The sequence below is a fragment of the Meles meles genome, chromosome 9 (assembly GCF_922984935.1).
Source record: "Meles meles chromosome 9, mMelMel3.1 paternal haplotype, whole genome shotgun sequence".
Classification (NCBI taxonomy): domain Eukaryota; kingdom Metazoa; phylum Chordata; class Mammalia; order Carnivora; family Mustelidae; genus Meles; species Meles meles.
In genome coordinates this window covers 37,411,158-37,427,356 of record NC_060074.1, presented here as the reverse complement: position 1 = coordinate 37,427,356, position 16,199 = coordinate 37,411,158, and positions in this window count along the sequence as shown.

The window sequence follows — 16,199 nt, the reverse complement described above, 5'->3', positions numbered from 1 at the left end:
CAGCAGGTTGTGTTCCCGAGACAACCTATTTATGTCAGCACAAATATTAGGAATATCTCAGACAGCTATTGAAAATCTGAAACTGTATGCAGGATGAGGCTATGTCATTTGGTCTATAACCCTCCTGCCTCATGGAAATTATTTTCCTTTGTCTTCTTTTCCTTTAGTCATAGAAGGCAGTTTTGAGGCTCTGGTATCATTTCTTTGTCAGAAAAGAAACTAAATCTGGGATTTCACAGGTTGTTCTCTGAAGCAAACCTGTATTGTAAATTAGGGAATGAAAGTGGTTTACAAATATGCTAGAGCTGACACTGGCCTTTTGGGTCCCCATCAGGGACCTTGGGCTTAAACATAAAAGCCTGAGTTGAATGAATTCTCTAGACTTCTATTACCAAGTATCCTGCTATTCATGGAGATTAACTCAGTATTTTGTAAAAACATTCTAGCATGATCACTCAGAAGACATTTTAAAGTGTCAAGTGTGGTGATTTACAAACACTTTTCACTTGAAGTCTCCTTTTCATCCCTCTCCTCCAACAAGAGACAAATGGCAGAAAAAAATGTGTATTGGGCATGCGGTTATCTCTTGGGAGTAAATTTGACTTGGTTAAATGTTCATGAAACTGAAAGTGTCACAAAATGAAATGTGTTTACAAATTAGGTTGGAAATCTTTCAAGGATAGAGTTTGAGCAAAGGCTTCTCACACCTCCTGATTTGAATAAATTGGGAAAATCTGCATGGGCTCACAAATCTCATATAAGAACGGTCTATTATACTCTCTTTTCTGTGGAGTCCATATTTCTTTACAGTGGACTATGTGAATTTCAGAGTGGTCAACACAACCTTCTACCTTGAGTGACCGAGAATAATACTCTCACTCAAGTTTCCATCTGAAGACTTTAACCTGCTTAATAGGTAATATCTTATTAATTTCCTTTGAAGGGGAAACCATTTCAAGGAATTTGAGAGATGTCTATTGTGATAATTTGGGGGGCAAAGAGTTGAAGAATCAACATTGTACTGACTGTTCCTTGAGACTCTTATTGTCTCCACGGTCTCTTCTAGTTGATTCTACTTGTGCTGGATATTCTGATAGTAACCCCAGCCTCATCTTCAGCCTCACAGAAATGCCTGTACCCTCTCTCATCCTGTCACTGACCACTAGGCTGTACAGTCCAGTGACACAGAAACATCATTACATATAAGGTGACTTATTTTCTTTTCTTTTTTTTTTTTTTAAAGATTTTATTTATTTATTTGACAGAGAGAGATACAAGTAGGCAGAGAGGCAGGCAGAGAGAGTGAGAGGGAAGCAGGCTCCCTGCCGAGCAGAGAGCCCGATGCGGGACTTGATCCCAGGACCCTGAGATCATGACCTGAGCCGAAGGCAGCGGCTTAAACCACTGAGCCACCCAGGCGCCCCAAGGTGACTTATTTTCTTATGTCCACTGTTTACCAGGTGCCAGAAAGTAGGTATTTCACCTAACCACTTTGATATTCAGTTTTCTCATTCATTCCTTTGTTCCTTTATCTATTAAACACATAGTCATTGAGTGTCTACTCCAGGCCAGGTACAATGTTAGGTAATTACAATAAAACAGCTACTCTAAATAGATTGTAGTTGCTGGCCCCGAAGATGGCCAATTTCTTCCCTCCCCATATGTTCTATCCTTTTTCTTATCGTAAGCAAGAGTTGATTTCCCCTCCCTTAATTTTAGGTAAGGGACTATTTGACCAATCAAATACAATGGACTTGATATGATGCCAGTTTCCAGGATGGCTTTGAGGGACCACAGGTTTCCATTTCCTGTCTCTTGGAACACTAGCTTGTGTGGAATCCTGAGTTCACCGTGCAAGAATTCCAACTATCCTGAAGCTGCCCTCCGTGAAGAAGCCCAAAGCTAGCCATGTGGAAAAGAAATGGGTGGGGTGGGGGGCAGGCAGTTCAGGCTTGGTCAGTCTCTCACAGTTCCAGCCCCGGCACCCTATTATATGACATCTTAAAAATGAGTCCAGTCTCACTTGACATATAGCTTTAATTATGTAAAGGACCCAGGTGTCAGTTTCCCAGTACAGCCCATCAATTCTCCAAACTACAGAGAATAAGAACAAATAGGTGTTCAAAGCAACTTAGCTTTAGGATGGTATTTACCTAACAATAGATATGGAATACATACTCACTGCCATCCGGGAGCCTAAAGTTTTATGCAAACAGAAGACTGAGCAAATGATCACAAAATGAGTATAAAGTTACCCTGCAATTAATGTCATTGAGGGAAGGTATATGGGGCTGTATATATAAGAGGGACGCAGAACCACATTTGGGGACAGGGAAAACTTCCATGGGCAGTGAAGTTGGGCTGCAATCCAAAAAAGGTACTATGTAACTGAGCAAGGAGAAGAGGATCTTATTTGTATGAGGATAGTGTTGTATGCAAAGGGAGTGCTATGTGCAATGGCCCTGACTTGGGGAAGGCCATGATGTATTCACTGGGCAGGAAGATGGCCAATGTAGCTAGCTAGCAGTGAGTGTCAGATGATAAAGTTAGCAAGAAAGGGTGGACCAATCATGCCCCAACTTCCACAGAGTTAGGAATGTTTCTGAAGCATCTGACTGATTTTTTTTTTAATATATATTTTATTTATTTGACAGAGAGAAATCACAACTAGGCAGAGGCAGGCAGAGAGAGAGGAGGAAGCAGGCTCCCCACGGAGCAGAGAGCCCGATGTGGGGCTCGATCCCAGGACCCTGGGATCATGACCCGAGCTGAAGGCAGAGGCTTTAACCCACTGAGCCACCCAGGCGCCCTGCATCTGACTGATTTTAATGGGAAAGTAATAAAATCTGTTTGGTCATTCATTGAAAAGTATACTTCCCTAGAAGGATTGCTGCTTGCCTCAAGTATTATAACATATGGAAACACTTTAAAAAACCAAAAGCATTATTAAAATGGAAAACATTGTAATTAATTATTACAAAAATAATTATGACAGAAAAATTTTAGTGAGTTCACAAAGAAAAAGCCAATCTAGAGGTTTTTGATCAGTACATTTTCAAGAAATATTCACAGTGAAGGAAAAGCCTAGTATTAACCTAATGGAGTATGTGGTTAAAATGTATTACAGGAAAAGTAAAACAAAACTACAAGTAAAACAGTTTAATAATATTTTCTATTTGGTATGGTATGATCAAGGAATTAGAAGTCACAAATTGTTGTTTGTCATGTCAACAATTATCCGTGTGACCTTGGGCCAGTCTTTAAACTCTATAGACATCAGTTTCCCATCTGAAATAAAGAGATCATATTAACTGATATTTTTCCAGCTCTATGATTCAAATTATATCTACTGTCTATAAATTTATTGCATGTCTAAAAATGTGTGAATATATAAAGAGAAAACTCTTGTATTATATATTTTAGAATTTCTGACAAATCTTAAGTCAAAATTGTATATTGATGACAGTATTTGCAATAGTTTATCACTCATAAACTGTTTCTTTCAAAGACTATCCTTAGCAAAGTTACCAAGTACTTTGTTCTTTTTTTTTTTTAAGATTTTATTTATTTATTTGACAGACAGAGATCACAAGCAGGCAGAGAGGCAGGCAGGCAGAGAGAGAGGAGGAAGCAGGCCTGCCCAGCAGAGAGCCCAATGTGGGGCTCGATCCCAGGACCCTGAGATCATGACCTGAGCCAAAGGCAGAGGCTTTAACCCCCTGAGCCACCCAGGCGTCCCTGTTCTTTATTTTTTAAGGAAACACATAAGAATAATTGATCACCCTGAGTCTTATTAGAGTAAAATGTTAATGCAGTTTATAAAGGGTTGGTTATTTCTGCTGAAACTAACTCAGTGTCACATTCTGGGGTTAATTAAAAAAAACTTTAAAATAATCTATTGTTTATATCTACTATTTGCAAGTCTCATACAAACTCTTTAGAGATCTTTTTGTGAAGGGAGATGAGAGTTAACAAGCTACATTATGTAGCTCAAAATTTTGTGCGTTTATAATATCCCCAGTTTAGGTGAAATTTCTGGCTCACAGAACTCCACCATTAGAATTCACATGAATATTTATGAATAAATAGAAATGAATTTCTGTAGCCGTCTATGTTCAAGTCTGCTAGCTAGATGAAAATGGGATATATATGAATACTTGGTCTTTGTCTCAAGTAATTTGTACTTCACTTAAAAAGCAAAAACCCACACAAATAAGTATACAGTAAATTTGATGGTATTATACCATGAAAAGAATGAAGTGGATTTCCCAGCAAGATAGCATATTAATGACAGACTTCCAAAGACTATTTCCCACGTATCACTTCTGAGTAATATCTTTAGACTAGGAAGTTATCAAAGCGGAAAAAAAACAATAGATCAAGGTGGTTTTTAAAAATATGTTTTGTGTTATACACAAGTAGGTTAGTTTTCCCACTTAATATCCCTGATAATAATAGTAGGTCATGTAAATATTCTATGTCTGACTTCACATCTGTAAAATGTGAATGATGGATATCTCCCTCACTGAGTTTTTGGGAGGTAGTTGTATTAAGAAAATAGCTGCATCACAGATATCACAATGCCTGGAACGTAGTAAGTACTACATAGATCTTAACTACCAGGATGCCAATATTGGTAAAATTTCTAACTGGTGAGAATTAACAGATGCCGGTGTCTGTAAGCCAGTGGCAACAGTACACATACATAGTCACTGTTTTCATTTCTCAGGCAATACATAAAGAAGCATGTTGTACAAGCAAGCCCAGGGATGCAAAATACCTCCTGAAATAGAGTCTCACAGGTAAATCATGAAAGAGTGAAGATTGTATTCCAGATCGCCACATTACTGATAAGGTAAAATTTTTCTCCCACTAGTTGTAGAACAACTTCTCTGATACCAAGTCTCTTCACAGGAATTCTACTTTTCTCCAATTAAAGCTTTCTCTCAGATATCAAATTGAGAGTACGTATAAAAACCTGCAAACACGTTATAGAGCTACCCTTTCACAGAGATTCCCTTTATAAAGGACTCCAAAATTCTGAACAAAATGAACAAATCTTTTGTAGGCACCAGTTACTGAGTGAATAAAGACTTTTCCATGCTGAGAGGAACGCAGATTCTCCTTCACATACAGAAAATTATGTCTATTTATCTATGACTAAAGCCAAACTTACTTTGAGACATTTGTTTACAATATCTGAAAAGTTAACTGTCAATAGGGTATAAAATATGGAGACTATAGAAGCTAATTGATGTATAATTAAAGTATAAAATTGTCTAGTTAATAAATATTCATTGATCATGCTCTTGTCATTGCGTGAATTCTTAGTTGAAGGGACATAATTATGCAAATAGTACAGGTTCCCAGGTTCTAAAACCAGTCTAAAAATAGAAATTCATGCACCTTCTGACATTTTGATTTATATCACTGTTTAGGTGAAATCCAAAAACCTGTACAACAAGGTGCTGTATTTCATATCTCTCTGCTTTTTTTTTAAGATTTTATTTATTTATTTGGCAGAGAGAGAGAGAGAGAGATCACAAATAGGCAGAGAGACAGGGGGAAGCATGCTCCCCACAAAGCAGAGAGCCCAATGCAGGGCTCGATCCCAGGGCCCCGAGATCATGACCTGAGCTGAAGGCAGAGGCTTAACCCACTGAGCCACTCAGGCGCCCCTCTCTTTGCTTTTTAATGTAAGTAGATTCTCAAAAAGCCTAATTCTTTATAAAAATGAGATAGGGGCACTTTGGTGGCTCAGTTGGTTAAGCATCTGCCTTCCACTCAGGTCATGATCCTGGGGTCCTGGGATGAGTCCTGCATCCAGCTTCCTACACAATAGGGAGTCTGCTTCTCCCTCTCCTTGCCCTTCTGTCCTTTCCCCCACTCATGTTTGCGCTTGCTCTCTCTCTCTCTCTCTCTCAAATAAAAAAAATAAAATAAAATGTTTTTTTAAAAATGAGAACTACACACTCAAATGCCAGAGAGAAGATACAAATGGGTGTCCTGCATGCTAAGTCATTCATCTGGTGGAGAACTAATAACTGAGTATGAGTGCACACAGAGCTGCATATAAAGGGGCACAAATGATTGTTAACCTAATGGTTGTGACAGTAGAAAAAAAAAATCCATTATTTATCTATTCCCTAACAGTTAGATGGCACTGATGTCAGCTATTTTGCATACATTTGTTCTCCACTTTACTAACCACCTGGAGAGGCAGATATGACCTAGAAAGGAACTGAGGGTGAGAGAAATTAATGAACTCCCCCCAAATCACACAGCTAATGGGGTCCATATCTATGACTCAAACCCAGGGTCTGAGTTAGTCTGGGCTGCTGTAACACACGATCAGCTGAGTGGGTTAAATAACAAAAGTACGTTTCTCACAGTTTTGGAAGGTGGTAGGTCCAAGATCAAGACAATGGCGGATTCAGTTCCTGATGAGGACCCTCTTCCAGGTTTGCAGACAGTCTCCTTCTCACTAGTTGTCCCAGGACAGGAGAGAGAATGAGAGAAAGAGAGGGCACTTGGTATCACTTCTTACAAGGACACCAATCCCATTCATGAGGGCTGTATGAGCTAATTACCCCCCAGAGGCCCCATCTCCAAATACGATCACATTGGGGATTAGGGCTCCAACATATGAATTTGGGGGAAAGGGGACACATTCAGTCCATAGCACCTAGTTTGAGTAATTCCATAGTCTGTCTCCTCCTCATTCTGCTATCCCTCCTCATTATTCCAATCTTTAACTACTTTGGTTATAAAAGAATAATTACATACTTTTTATTTATAAAATATACATTTCCTGTATGTTGCACTATCGTTTGAAATCTTAATGATAAGGTTTCACCTTGCTGTATTTTTAAAAGGTCAGGAATGATTTCCTTGTGTCTAGAAACAATGCTAATGTTGACGTTAAGAATCTGCCTCACATTCCTGGTTAACTTTCAGTCCTTTGTGTCTTATCTGATGAAAGATCGACATGAAAGCCATTGGGTGAGACTTAGCTTTGTTCAAGACAGAGCTAGAGCAGTAATTACATAATGTCTCATCTCAAATAAGACAACAATTTCAAATGTATCATGTCAAGGTTTTAATTTTTTTTTTCTAATGTGGTTTGTTTTACAATACAATTGACATATAACATTGTATTTGTTTTAGGCATGTGATATAATGATTTGATATATGTATGCACTGAGAATAATTGCCACTACAAGTCTAGTTAACACCCATCACCACACAGAGTTAATTTTGCTTGTGTGTGATGAGGATTCTTAAGGTTTACTATCTTAACAACTTAGAAATGTATAATATAAAACTGTTAACTTGAGTCATCATGCTGTGACTTCCTCATGCCCATTACATCCCCGGGATTTATTTATCTTATAACTGGAATTTTCTACCTTTTGCTGGTTGCTATTTCTGAGACAAGATTGAAAGTGGATTAAATAAAAATTGTGTGCTGACAGGTGAGAGCAATTTAGTAATGGTGTCAGGGTAACTATAGGAAAGCAAAGCCTGTGTAGGGTAAGACAATAGTAGTAATCACAAAGACTCCAAGAGGGGGCCATCATGCATGAACCATGAGGAGCCATGTTTCCTGTGAACCTTGCTGTTGGCTCTATCTATGTCTGTCCTGGAGCCTGATTCTTTAGGTGCTGTTTTCTTCTTTAATCCAAGCTGATTTTCACTCTTTCAGTCCAGAATAGATATTTATCTTTCAATACTGATTCTGATTGTTGAGGTTATGGATCATTTCTATTTTATTGCCCTATACTTTCTAAAGCATATTCCATATTTTATTTGATTCCTTTAAAGATCAGAAAAAATACAGAAAATCCTCGTGAAGGAATAGTTGACCATCAGTAATGAGCATAAAATCAATTTTCAGGGGTGCCTGTGTGGCTCAGTGGGTTAAAGCCTCTGCCTTCGGCTCAGGTCATGATCCCAGAGTCCTGGGATCGAGCCCCACATCGGGCTCTCTGCTCCGCGGGGAGCCTGCTTCCTCCTCTCTCTCTGCCTGCCTCTCTGCCTAGTTGTGATTTCTCTCTGTCAAATAAATAAAATATTTTTAAAAAAAATCAATTTTCAATCAGTACTCCTGAAAAATAACTGTGCTTACATTTGTTAGTTGCCATTTCTTACTTCCTCAAGTCTCCCATTTGCATCATTAAATAATAAATTTACATTTTAGGTAATATTTGTGTAAACTAAATGATTCATATATTTCAATCAAAACAGTTTTCTAGATTATTTTATTAAAAAAAAATCAATGGAAAAGAAGAAAGAGTGGAAACTCACAAGGAATGATGCTTTGTTTGTTAGTCCAGAGTGGTATGACTCAAGAGCCGTTAGGGTGTATTTTGTCAATAACTCCAATGTGAAAGACTTCTGAATAGCACGGATGATTGTTACTCATGATGGTACCTTGTGTATTTAGTAGCACTTTCCAAATCTCAGGTGGCTGAAGCTACATTTGGGGGAATTCCAAGAAGAGCTATAATCCAAGTTTCATTCTGAAGGTGTTGAAAGAAAATGGACTAAAGCAAATCTGTTTTTTGCATCAATGAGTCATAATTGGTTTTAAATTCAATTTTGTCTTTTTAGGTCCAGCTCGTAGCACTGAAATGTGTAAGGTATCTGGTGTGCCCACATGCTGAGCAGAACTGAGGTTTCTGATGGGCAGTTCCTCTTGTTGTGTTTGGTGTCAGCAGGCAAACTGGGCACCATGAACTTCTCAATGCCACCAACACCATCACTGTTTTAATATCAACAAAAACTAAAAGATAGGACCCTGCATGTTTTCCATTGCAGAGGAAAGCTAAAAGTGCCCTGCTTTTTTTTTCTGTTATATGCCCTCACTTTCTTTTCTGTCCTCTATTTTCTCAAAGGTTTGATGTGAAAAATAAATTCTGATTGTAGGACTTCCAGGAGCTGAAGAAATGAAACAAATCTTGTTATCAAGATGTCCATCTAATTGGAAATGTGGCAGAAACATAAAATCCCAGTTCTTTACCTCCAAGATTCAGTACCAGGAAATGTAAACCTAACTATTTTTTTGTTACAAGCTTCTGAGATGGACTCAGGCTTATTTTTTTCCCATAATATATTGTATTCCTCTTTGTATTTATATACATATCAATATTGATTTCTTTAATACTAATCCACTTTCTTTTGAAAATTTGTTTCAAGATGCTTATTTGTCATTTGGATTCCTGTGTTAAAGCTGCTTTCCCCATTTTCATTAGCATGTGCTGTATTCTCTAACAACTAAAGAATGTATACAGAGGTCCCATTATTCTGAAATCTATCCTTTACTTTGCATGTTTAAGAAAACACTCCTGTTATCAGTTTTCCAGAAAAAAAAAATTAATAATGTTTGGTATTCTCATTCTCCCTTTTACGTCAATCTACTCCAACTTCATAAGAAGCATATTTGGAGTTTGACTCCATTCTAGAACATTCTAATTCACAGCTGGAAAGCACCTTAAAGTATTTTCTATTTCTATTACTGGTTGTGGTCTATTTTATGTTCTATTTACTTTGTATTCCTCCTAAAGGGAGTCCTAATGTGCTATCTGTATCCTAAGGAATTGGAATTGAGTTCAAGAAACTTTTAAATCAATTGGTTTGGCAAGATATATAAATTTTTCACAGTAATTTCCCATTCTTCTCATGGATCAACTTAGATTCCTTCAGCTATTAATAGCAGAAAGATTACTTGTGCTAAACCAATCTTCATGGTATAGTGCAAGCAACTCACATTTTCCAATGGCACCTTATCTTCCTCCTCTATCTAGTGCTCTCACCAATAGTTTCAAAGAAAGTCAAAATCCTAGAGAAGAAAAACCTTTGAGTTTTTACCGAAGCAATCACCTTCATTTGAAACTGTTCGTTGAGACCCCACCTCTTTTTCTTTGAAGTTAAACTAGAACATGTTCCCTATTTTATTTTTTTTCATGTCACTTTAATATTTTATTCCAATAATGCATGGCATGGCATCAACAATCCATAGGGTACAATGATGGTCCCAAAACCCATACCTCTTGATACCCAAGGTAAATACTTCAAATTATTTTACAGTTTTTCCAGTACTTCCTCAATATTTTAAATGATAGGCTCGTCTTCTAATCCTTGATTCCTAGATCCCAAATATCAGGCCATGATTTATAATTCAGGTCACTGTGGATGAAATGTCATCCCCTCTCTACATCATCAACCTTTTCCCCTCCCCCATAGTTCTATCCCATGTTATGTTTGAGGACATGCATTGATAGCTTTCTTCCATCTCCTGGAATGTATTGTTTGCATATAAAATATATAACACTATTGTAAAACATGATGTCATTTTATATACATTACTGCATATATTTCTTCTCATATTACAATAATTTCTCTCAAGGAGAAATTAGAATATTGGTCTACCTGATATTGAGGATTATCAAGAAATTATTTTCAAGACAGTAATTAGTATTTTCTTTTTCTTTTAGTACCAGCAAAGTATTTATTTACTTTTTTAATAGACTTTATTTTTTTTAAATTTCTTTTCAGTCTTCCAGCATTTATTGTTTATGCACCACACCCAGTGCTCCATGCTATATGTGCCCTCCTTAATACCCACCACCAGGCTCACCCAACCCTTCACCCCCGCCCCTCCAAAACCCTCAAATAGTTTTTTTCAGAGTCCATAGTCTCTCATGGCTCATCTCCCCCTCCAATTTCCCCCAACTCCCTTCTCCTCTCCATCTTCCCATGTCCTCTGTGTTATTTCCTATGCTCCACCAATAAGTGAAACCATATGATAATTGACTCTCTCTGCTTGACTTATTTCACTCAGCATCATCTCCTCCAGTCCTGCCCACGTTGATACAAAATTTGGGTATTCACCCTTTCTGATGGAGGCATAATACTCCATAGTATATATGGACCACATCTTCCTTATCCATTCATACTTTGAAGGGCATCTTGGTTCTTTCCACAGTTTGGCAACTGTGGCCATTGCTGCTGTGAACATGTTCCCTATTTTAAAAGAGATTGTCCTGTTTGTTTTTGGGCTCTTTTCCAGAAGGCCATTTTGTTCTCCATTGCCTCCTTGGTTCATTTCTTTCTTTTTAGCCTGGCAGGGGATAGTATAATCATCTCCGCTGCCTCACCTCCATTTTGTAGAGAACCGGTTTCCTGCACGCCTATCCTCTTGTTTGTTGCTTTCATTTTCCCACTTCCAACATGTCTGACATCCTTGAACATTCCAGGTCCTTGCATGATTGCTTGCCTTTGCAGAGGTTGTTTTCTCTGACAAGAATGCTCATACTGTCCATCCTTACCCCAGTTTAATCACCTGAATGCCACTTCCTCAGGGATGCTTTATTGTCTCTTTCTAGTAAAATTCATTGTTACTTTTCCCACCTAACTCTTGATCTGCAACCTGGTTTGAAGCCCAACACATTGTACTGTGATGCAACTGCTTTCCTGGCTTTTCCCTCTTTAGTCTGGGAAGGGTAGTGGGAAAGAGGTACCCTGAAGGACCCTGTTCTGCATGCCTGCCTGTGTCCACATTGTATTAGGGTTCTCCAGAGAAACAGAACCAGTAGGATGCCCATATATATAGAAGAGATTTATTCCAAGGAATTTGCTTATATGATTGTGGAGGCTAGCAAGTCCAAAATCCACAGGGTGGACCAGCAGGTCTATGGAAACCCACAAAGAGCCAATGTTGCAGGTCCAATTTGGAGGCCTCTTGCTAGGAAGAAGTCAATCTTTTTCTGTTTAGGTCTTCCATTGCTTTGATGAGGTCTACGTACATTGTGGAAGGCAATCTGCTTTACTCGGAATCCACTGATTTAAATGTTAATCTCTTCCAAACATACCCTCACAGGAAATATCCAGAATGCTAAACCACAATATTTACAATGGTCCAGCCAAGTTGACACAAAAATTAACCGTCACACAGATTATTTTTTAAAGATTTTATTTATGTATTTAAGAGAGGGAGGGGAATGAGCGAGGGGAGGAGCAGAGGGAGAGGGATGAGCCGGCTCCATACTGACCATGGAGCCGGACTTGGGGCTCAATCCCAGGACCCTGAGATCATGACCTGAGCCAAAATCAAGACTTGGATGATTAACCAACTGAGCCACTCAGGTGACCCCATCACACAGATTATTTACATCTGTTCATGCACACCCTTGGCATCTTTCTGTGTGTCCTGATCCCCTCTTCTTATAAGGACATCAGATTGGATTAGAATATACCCTAATGGCCTTATTTTGCCCAATGAGCTCTTGAATAGTCCTATATCCTGGTCACAGTGATCCTAAGGTGGGTAGAACTATCTGACATACTGAACAACAGCTTCCAAGTGTTCACATCACCGTGTCTTCTGTTTGGGAAACCCACACCCAGAAGCAAGTGCAGCCTCAAGTATAGGGGCATGAAATGGTTAAATATTAAAGTCCTTGCCACTTCCAGGGGATTGAAAGATCATTTTCACCTTTCCAGGTTGGAAATAATCTTCCTGCTATAAAAGTGTAAATACTTTGGCATTTCCACAGGATCCAGAGAATGCCCAGACTATGTTGTTAGACACACAAACTAAGGACACACCAGGTACTAATTAAGGAGGAAGTAAAAGGCTGTGTGAGAATAATATCACATAGCATTATAGTGGCACAGAGTCTCATTCCAGAATTTGGGCTGAGTCATTCTTAAGAAGTCACATTAGGAAAGCCTTCTACTTGCCATCCTATGTCACGTGCAGATGCTGGTACTGGCAAGACCAGGCAAGATTCTTCACCAGTGGGAGCAACACCATGTAGACTTCATGCTGCCCCTCACAAAATCACATGCACCCATGCACACCCATATACACCTTCAAAAAAATTTGCCTTTTAAAGTCATATCTATGTGGTACACAGATCACCAAACAGCCATCCAGATGTGGTGAATCTTGAAGGATCACTCCATTAAAGAACATTGCATGTAAGGGGACTTCAAAGTCACATACTCTCATTCCCTCATTTTACACATGATTAAACTGGGAAGAACATATGAGGTCACTTGAGGCCACACAGTTTTCTTTAATTACCATTCCTAATGCGACTAAGACACATTATAAAATACAGTAAAGTTCATATTTACCATAAGATCTCTGGACTTTGTGTGTAGCTTTCTGGGGGAAAAAAGGAAAAGGAGAGAAAACTATGTGTAAAGTCAGATATGTTAATGATGTCCTCTGGAGTCCAGAACTGAAGAGTTTTTTGTTTTGTTTTGTTTTGTTTTACAAAATGCCCTAGGTAGATGGGAAGGAGTTTATGACAATGATATGATAATGTAGAGTAGTTAAACCATCAAAACCTTTTCTTTGAGCGGAAAAATAGGTACAGCTTATTCCTCAAGCAATCCAGACCTTTCTGCTGCTATTTATCTATACAAAGTTATTTCATCCTAAATCAAATCAATTGATCCTCCTCAGTCAGGAGCTTTGAGGGGAAGAGAAATTACAAACAGGAACTTGCTTCATGGGGTTTGGGGGGAAATCAATGGCAGTTAGGAAGTCCACTGCCAGCAAAGGCACCCATCACAGATTCTTGAAGTGTAGGCTGTAATGAAGTCCTGGAGGGGTTTAAAGAATGCTCTTTTCTGCTCATAAAAAGATGATCTCTAATAATAGTCATTGTTGTATTTAGCATTTCTTAAGCTTTTAATATATGTCAGGCACTGTGAGAAATTTCATGCAGCATCTCACTGAGTCTTCACGGAACTCCTATGAAGCAGCCACAGGGAAATTAAAACCCATGTCAAGAGGTTGGCAGTGGGAAACAATGACTCAGAAAAGAAAAGAAAATGAATAAGCTTGTTACAGCTGAAGCCATGTAACTAGCTGATTTGAGAAAAGGTTTCCATGAACATTATAAAGAAGAAAGAACACTCCATTCTCTATGAGACAAAGGATTCATAAGCAATGAGAGTTGCAAGGCATCCTGTTATCCATGACTAGGAAGAGACATTTCGTGAAAGTCTGTTATCCATATCAAAGTGGCCATTTTCATACATGTCATGAAAAGTCAAACTGTCCTGCCAACTCCCATGTACCTGTTAAAAATGTATAACATAGTAAGCTGATTTTTTTTCTTATCCCTTTTTTATCACAGTTTCTGCCGTACAAGGGCTCCTCTTTCTTGTGTGTTAGTAAGATCATATTTGTTTCTGAAGTTTGGTTCATTAGTTTTTATGTCCTCAGTTCTTTGAAAAACATATGGTTACATAAATTATTCAAGCTTGTTTTCGTTTTTAGACCAATAGCAGCATTCTCTTGCAATTTTCCTCATCAGGAGCAGAAACCCTTTCCCCCTCTACCATATTATTTTATGATACAATTACTCTGTATATTAGTATTTACTAAGTTTCTTTCTCTAGGTGTTGTCTCATCTTTCAACAAAAGATGTTTCAATGCTTCTAGGAAGTGGGGTTTCAAATGTCTAGGATGTGGGGTTTAGGAAAGTTTCTTTCTTCCTTTCTTCCTCTCTTTCTCTTCCTTCCTCTCTCTCTCTCTTCCTTCCTCTCCTCCTCTTTCTTTCTATCTTTCTTTCCCCTCCCCTCCCCTTTCCTCCCCTCCACTCCCCTCTCTTCTACTCTTCTTTCCTCTCCTCTTGTCTCCTCTCCTTTCCTTTCATCTTTCCTTCTTTCTATTCTGGTGGAAATATTTGTATTTAAACCTTTTATACTATCTTTCTTCTTTTTTCGTACATAATCTTTCACTCTCTGATTTGTCCTAGTATGATTTGACCCCCCCATCTGTTAACAGCCAAATACTCAATGATCTTATTTTACTTCCCCTTCACTTAACTTCTACTCCTATTTTTTACTTGCATTCATTCCACTTCTTCAGAACAAATAATGTTTATTTGCCTATTTGCCTTTTTCCCATTCCTGTTGCTGTTCTTATTTTAGTCATAATTATACAACTAAATACATTAAATGTTCGCCATCAATCTTCTGCTCAAGTTTCTCTGTTTATCTCTTAGTATAAGATGAAACATCATATGGAATGCTCAGGAAAGGTCACTGTTTCATATTCCATGAGTTATTGCATATTTAAAACTGCTCTTCTGTGACCTCGATATTTAAAATATAGGTTGGCAGGGAAGTACATTTTTGCCCTATGATCTCTTTCTTTGTGTTTCTTGAAAATTCTACTTTATTGTCCCCTTGCTCTACATTCAATTCTTATGAAGTCAGATGCCAGCCTAATTTTCTGACTTTTGTACCTTGATTTATTTATTTATTTATTTTTTTGTCTGAAGATTCTGGGATTAAAAAAATAATCCTTGAAGAATAACAGTTTTGCTAGAAGTCTTAGAGTTTATTGCGAAGCCAATTTTCTCAAATGGATTCTTTCAATACCTATTTCCAAAAAATGTTTTACTGGGGTATAATTTTGGATATTGGTTCTGATGGGCTTTTTAATACGCTCGCTTACATTTCTTTTTCAAGGACTCCAATTTCATGTATGTTGGAATATCTTTTCCTGGCTTCCTTCATAACTACTTCTTCTCTGACCTTTTTTGTTCCTCTTTTATCTAATTTTCATTCTCTGGGCTCTTTTCCTATCTTTCCTCAATATGTCTTATTAAATTTTTCTTGGAATCTCTTTCCCTTTGAGCATAGTGTTTCTGAGATAGTTTGTTTTCTTTTATTCTTTTCTCAAAGTTCTTCCCTACAGCCTCATTAAGAACACTCTGAAGCAAAGGGAAATATAAAATGAAGGTAATCAGATTGCAAAGAAATAGAGGACTTCAAAAATTGCATTTAAAATATTTTATTATTATGAATTTTGTCTAAAATATGACACGAACACCTTACTAAGACCTCTGCAAGGATGCATAAAGACCCATCAGTGTAAGGCTGCCTGAAGCCTAAGATTTACTAACATCACATTAATTCCACTTCTGGTAACAAATGGACACCCAACTGCATACAGAGTACTTTGCATACATTATCACCCCTGATAATTTTATCCAATATCTACAGAGCAATTCTTTAAGATAAGCAGTGTTTTAATGCTCATTTGATGATGAGGGAAATAAGACAATAAGTGGAAAATTCTAGACTAGAAGGTAGTCTCCCATCACTGGAGGTCTGTGTCTTCAGCCACTTGCCTTTGATGCCCCTCTGAATTACACACTGAGTACCCC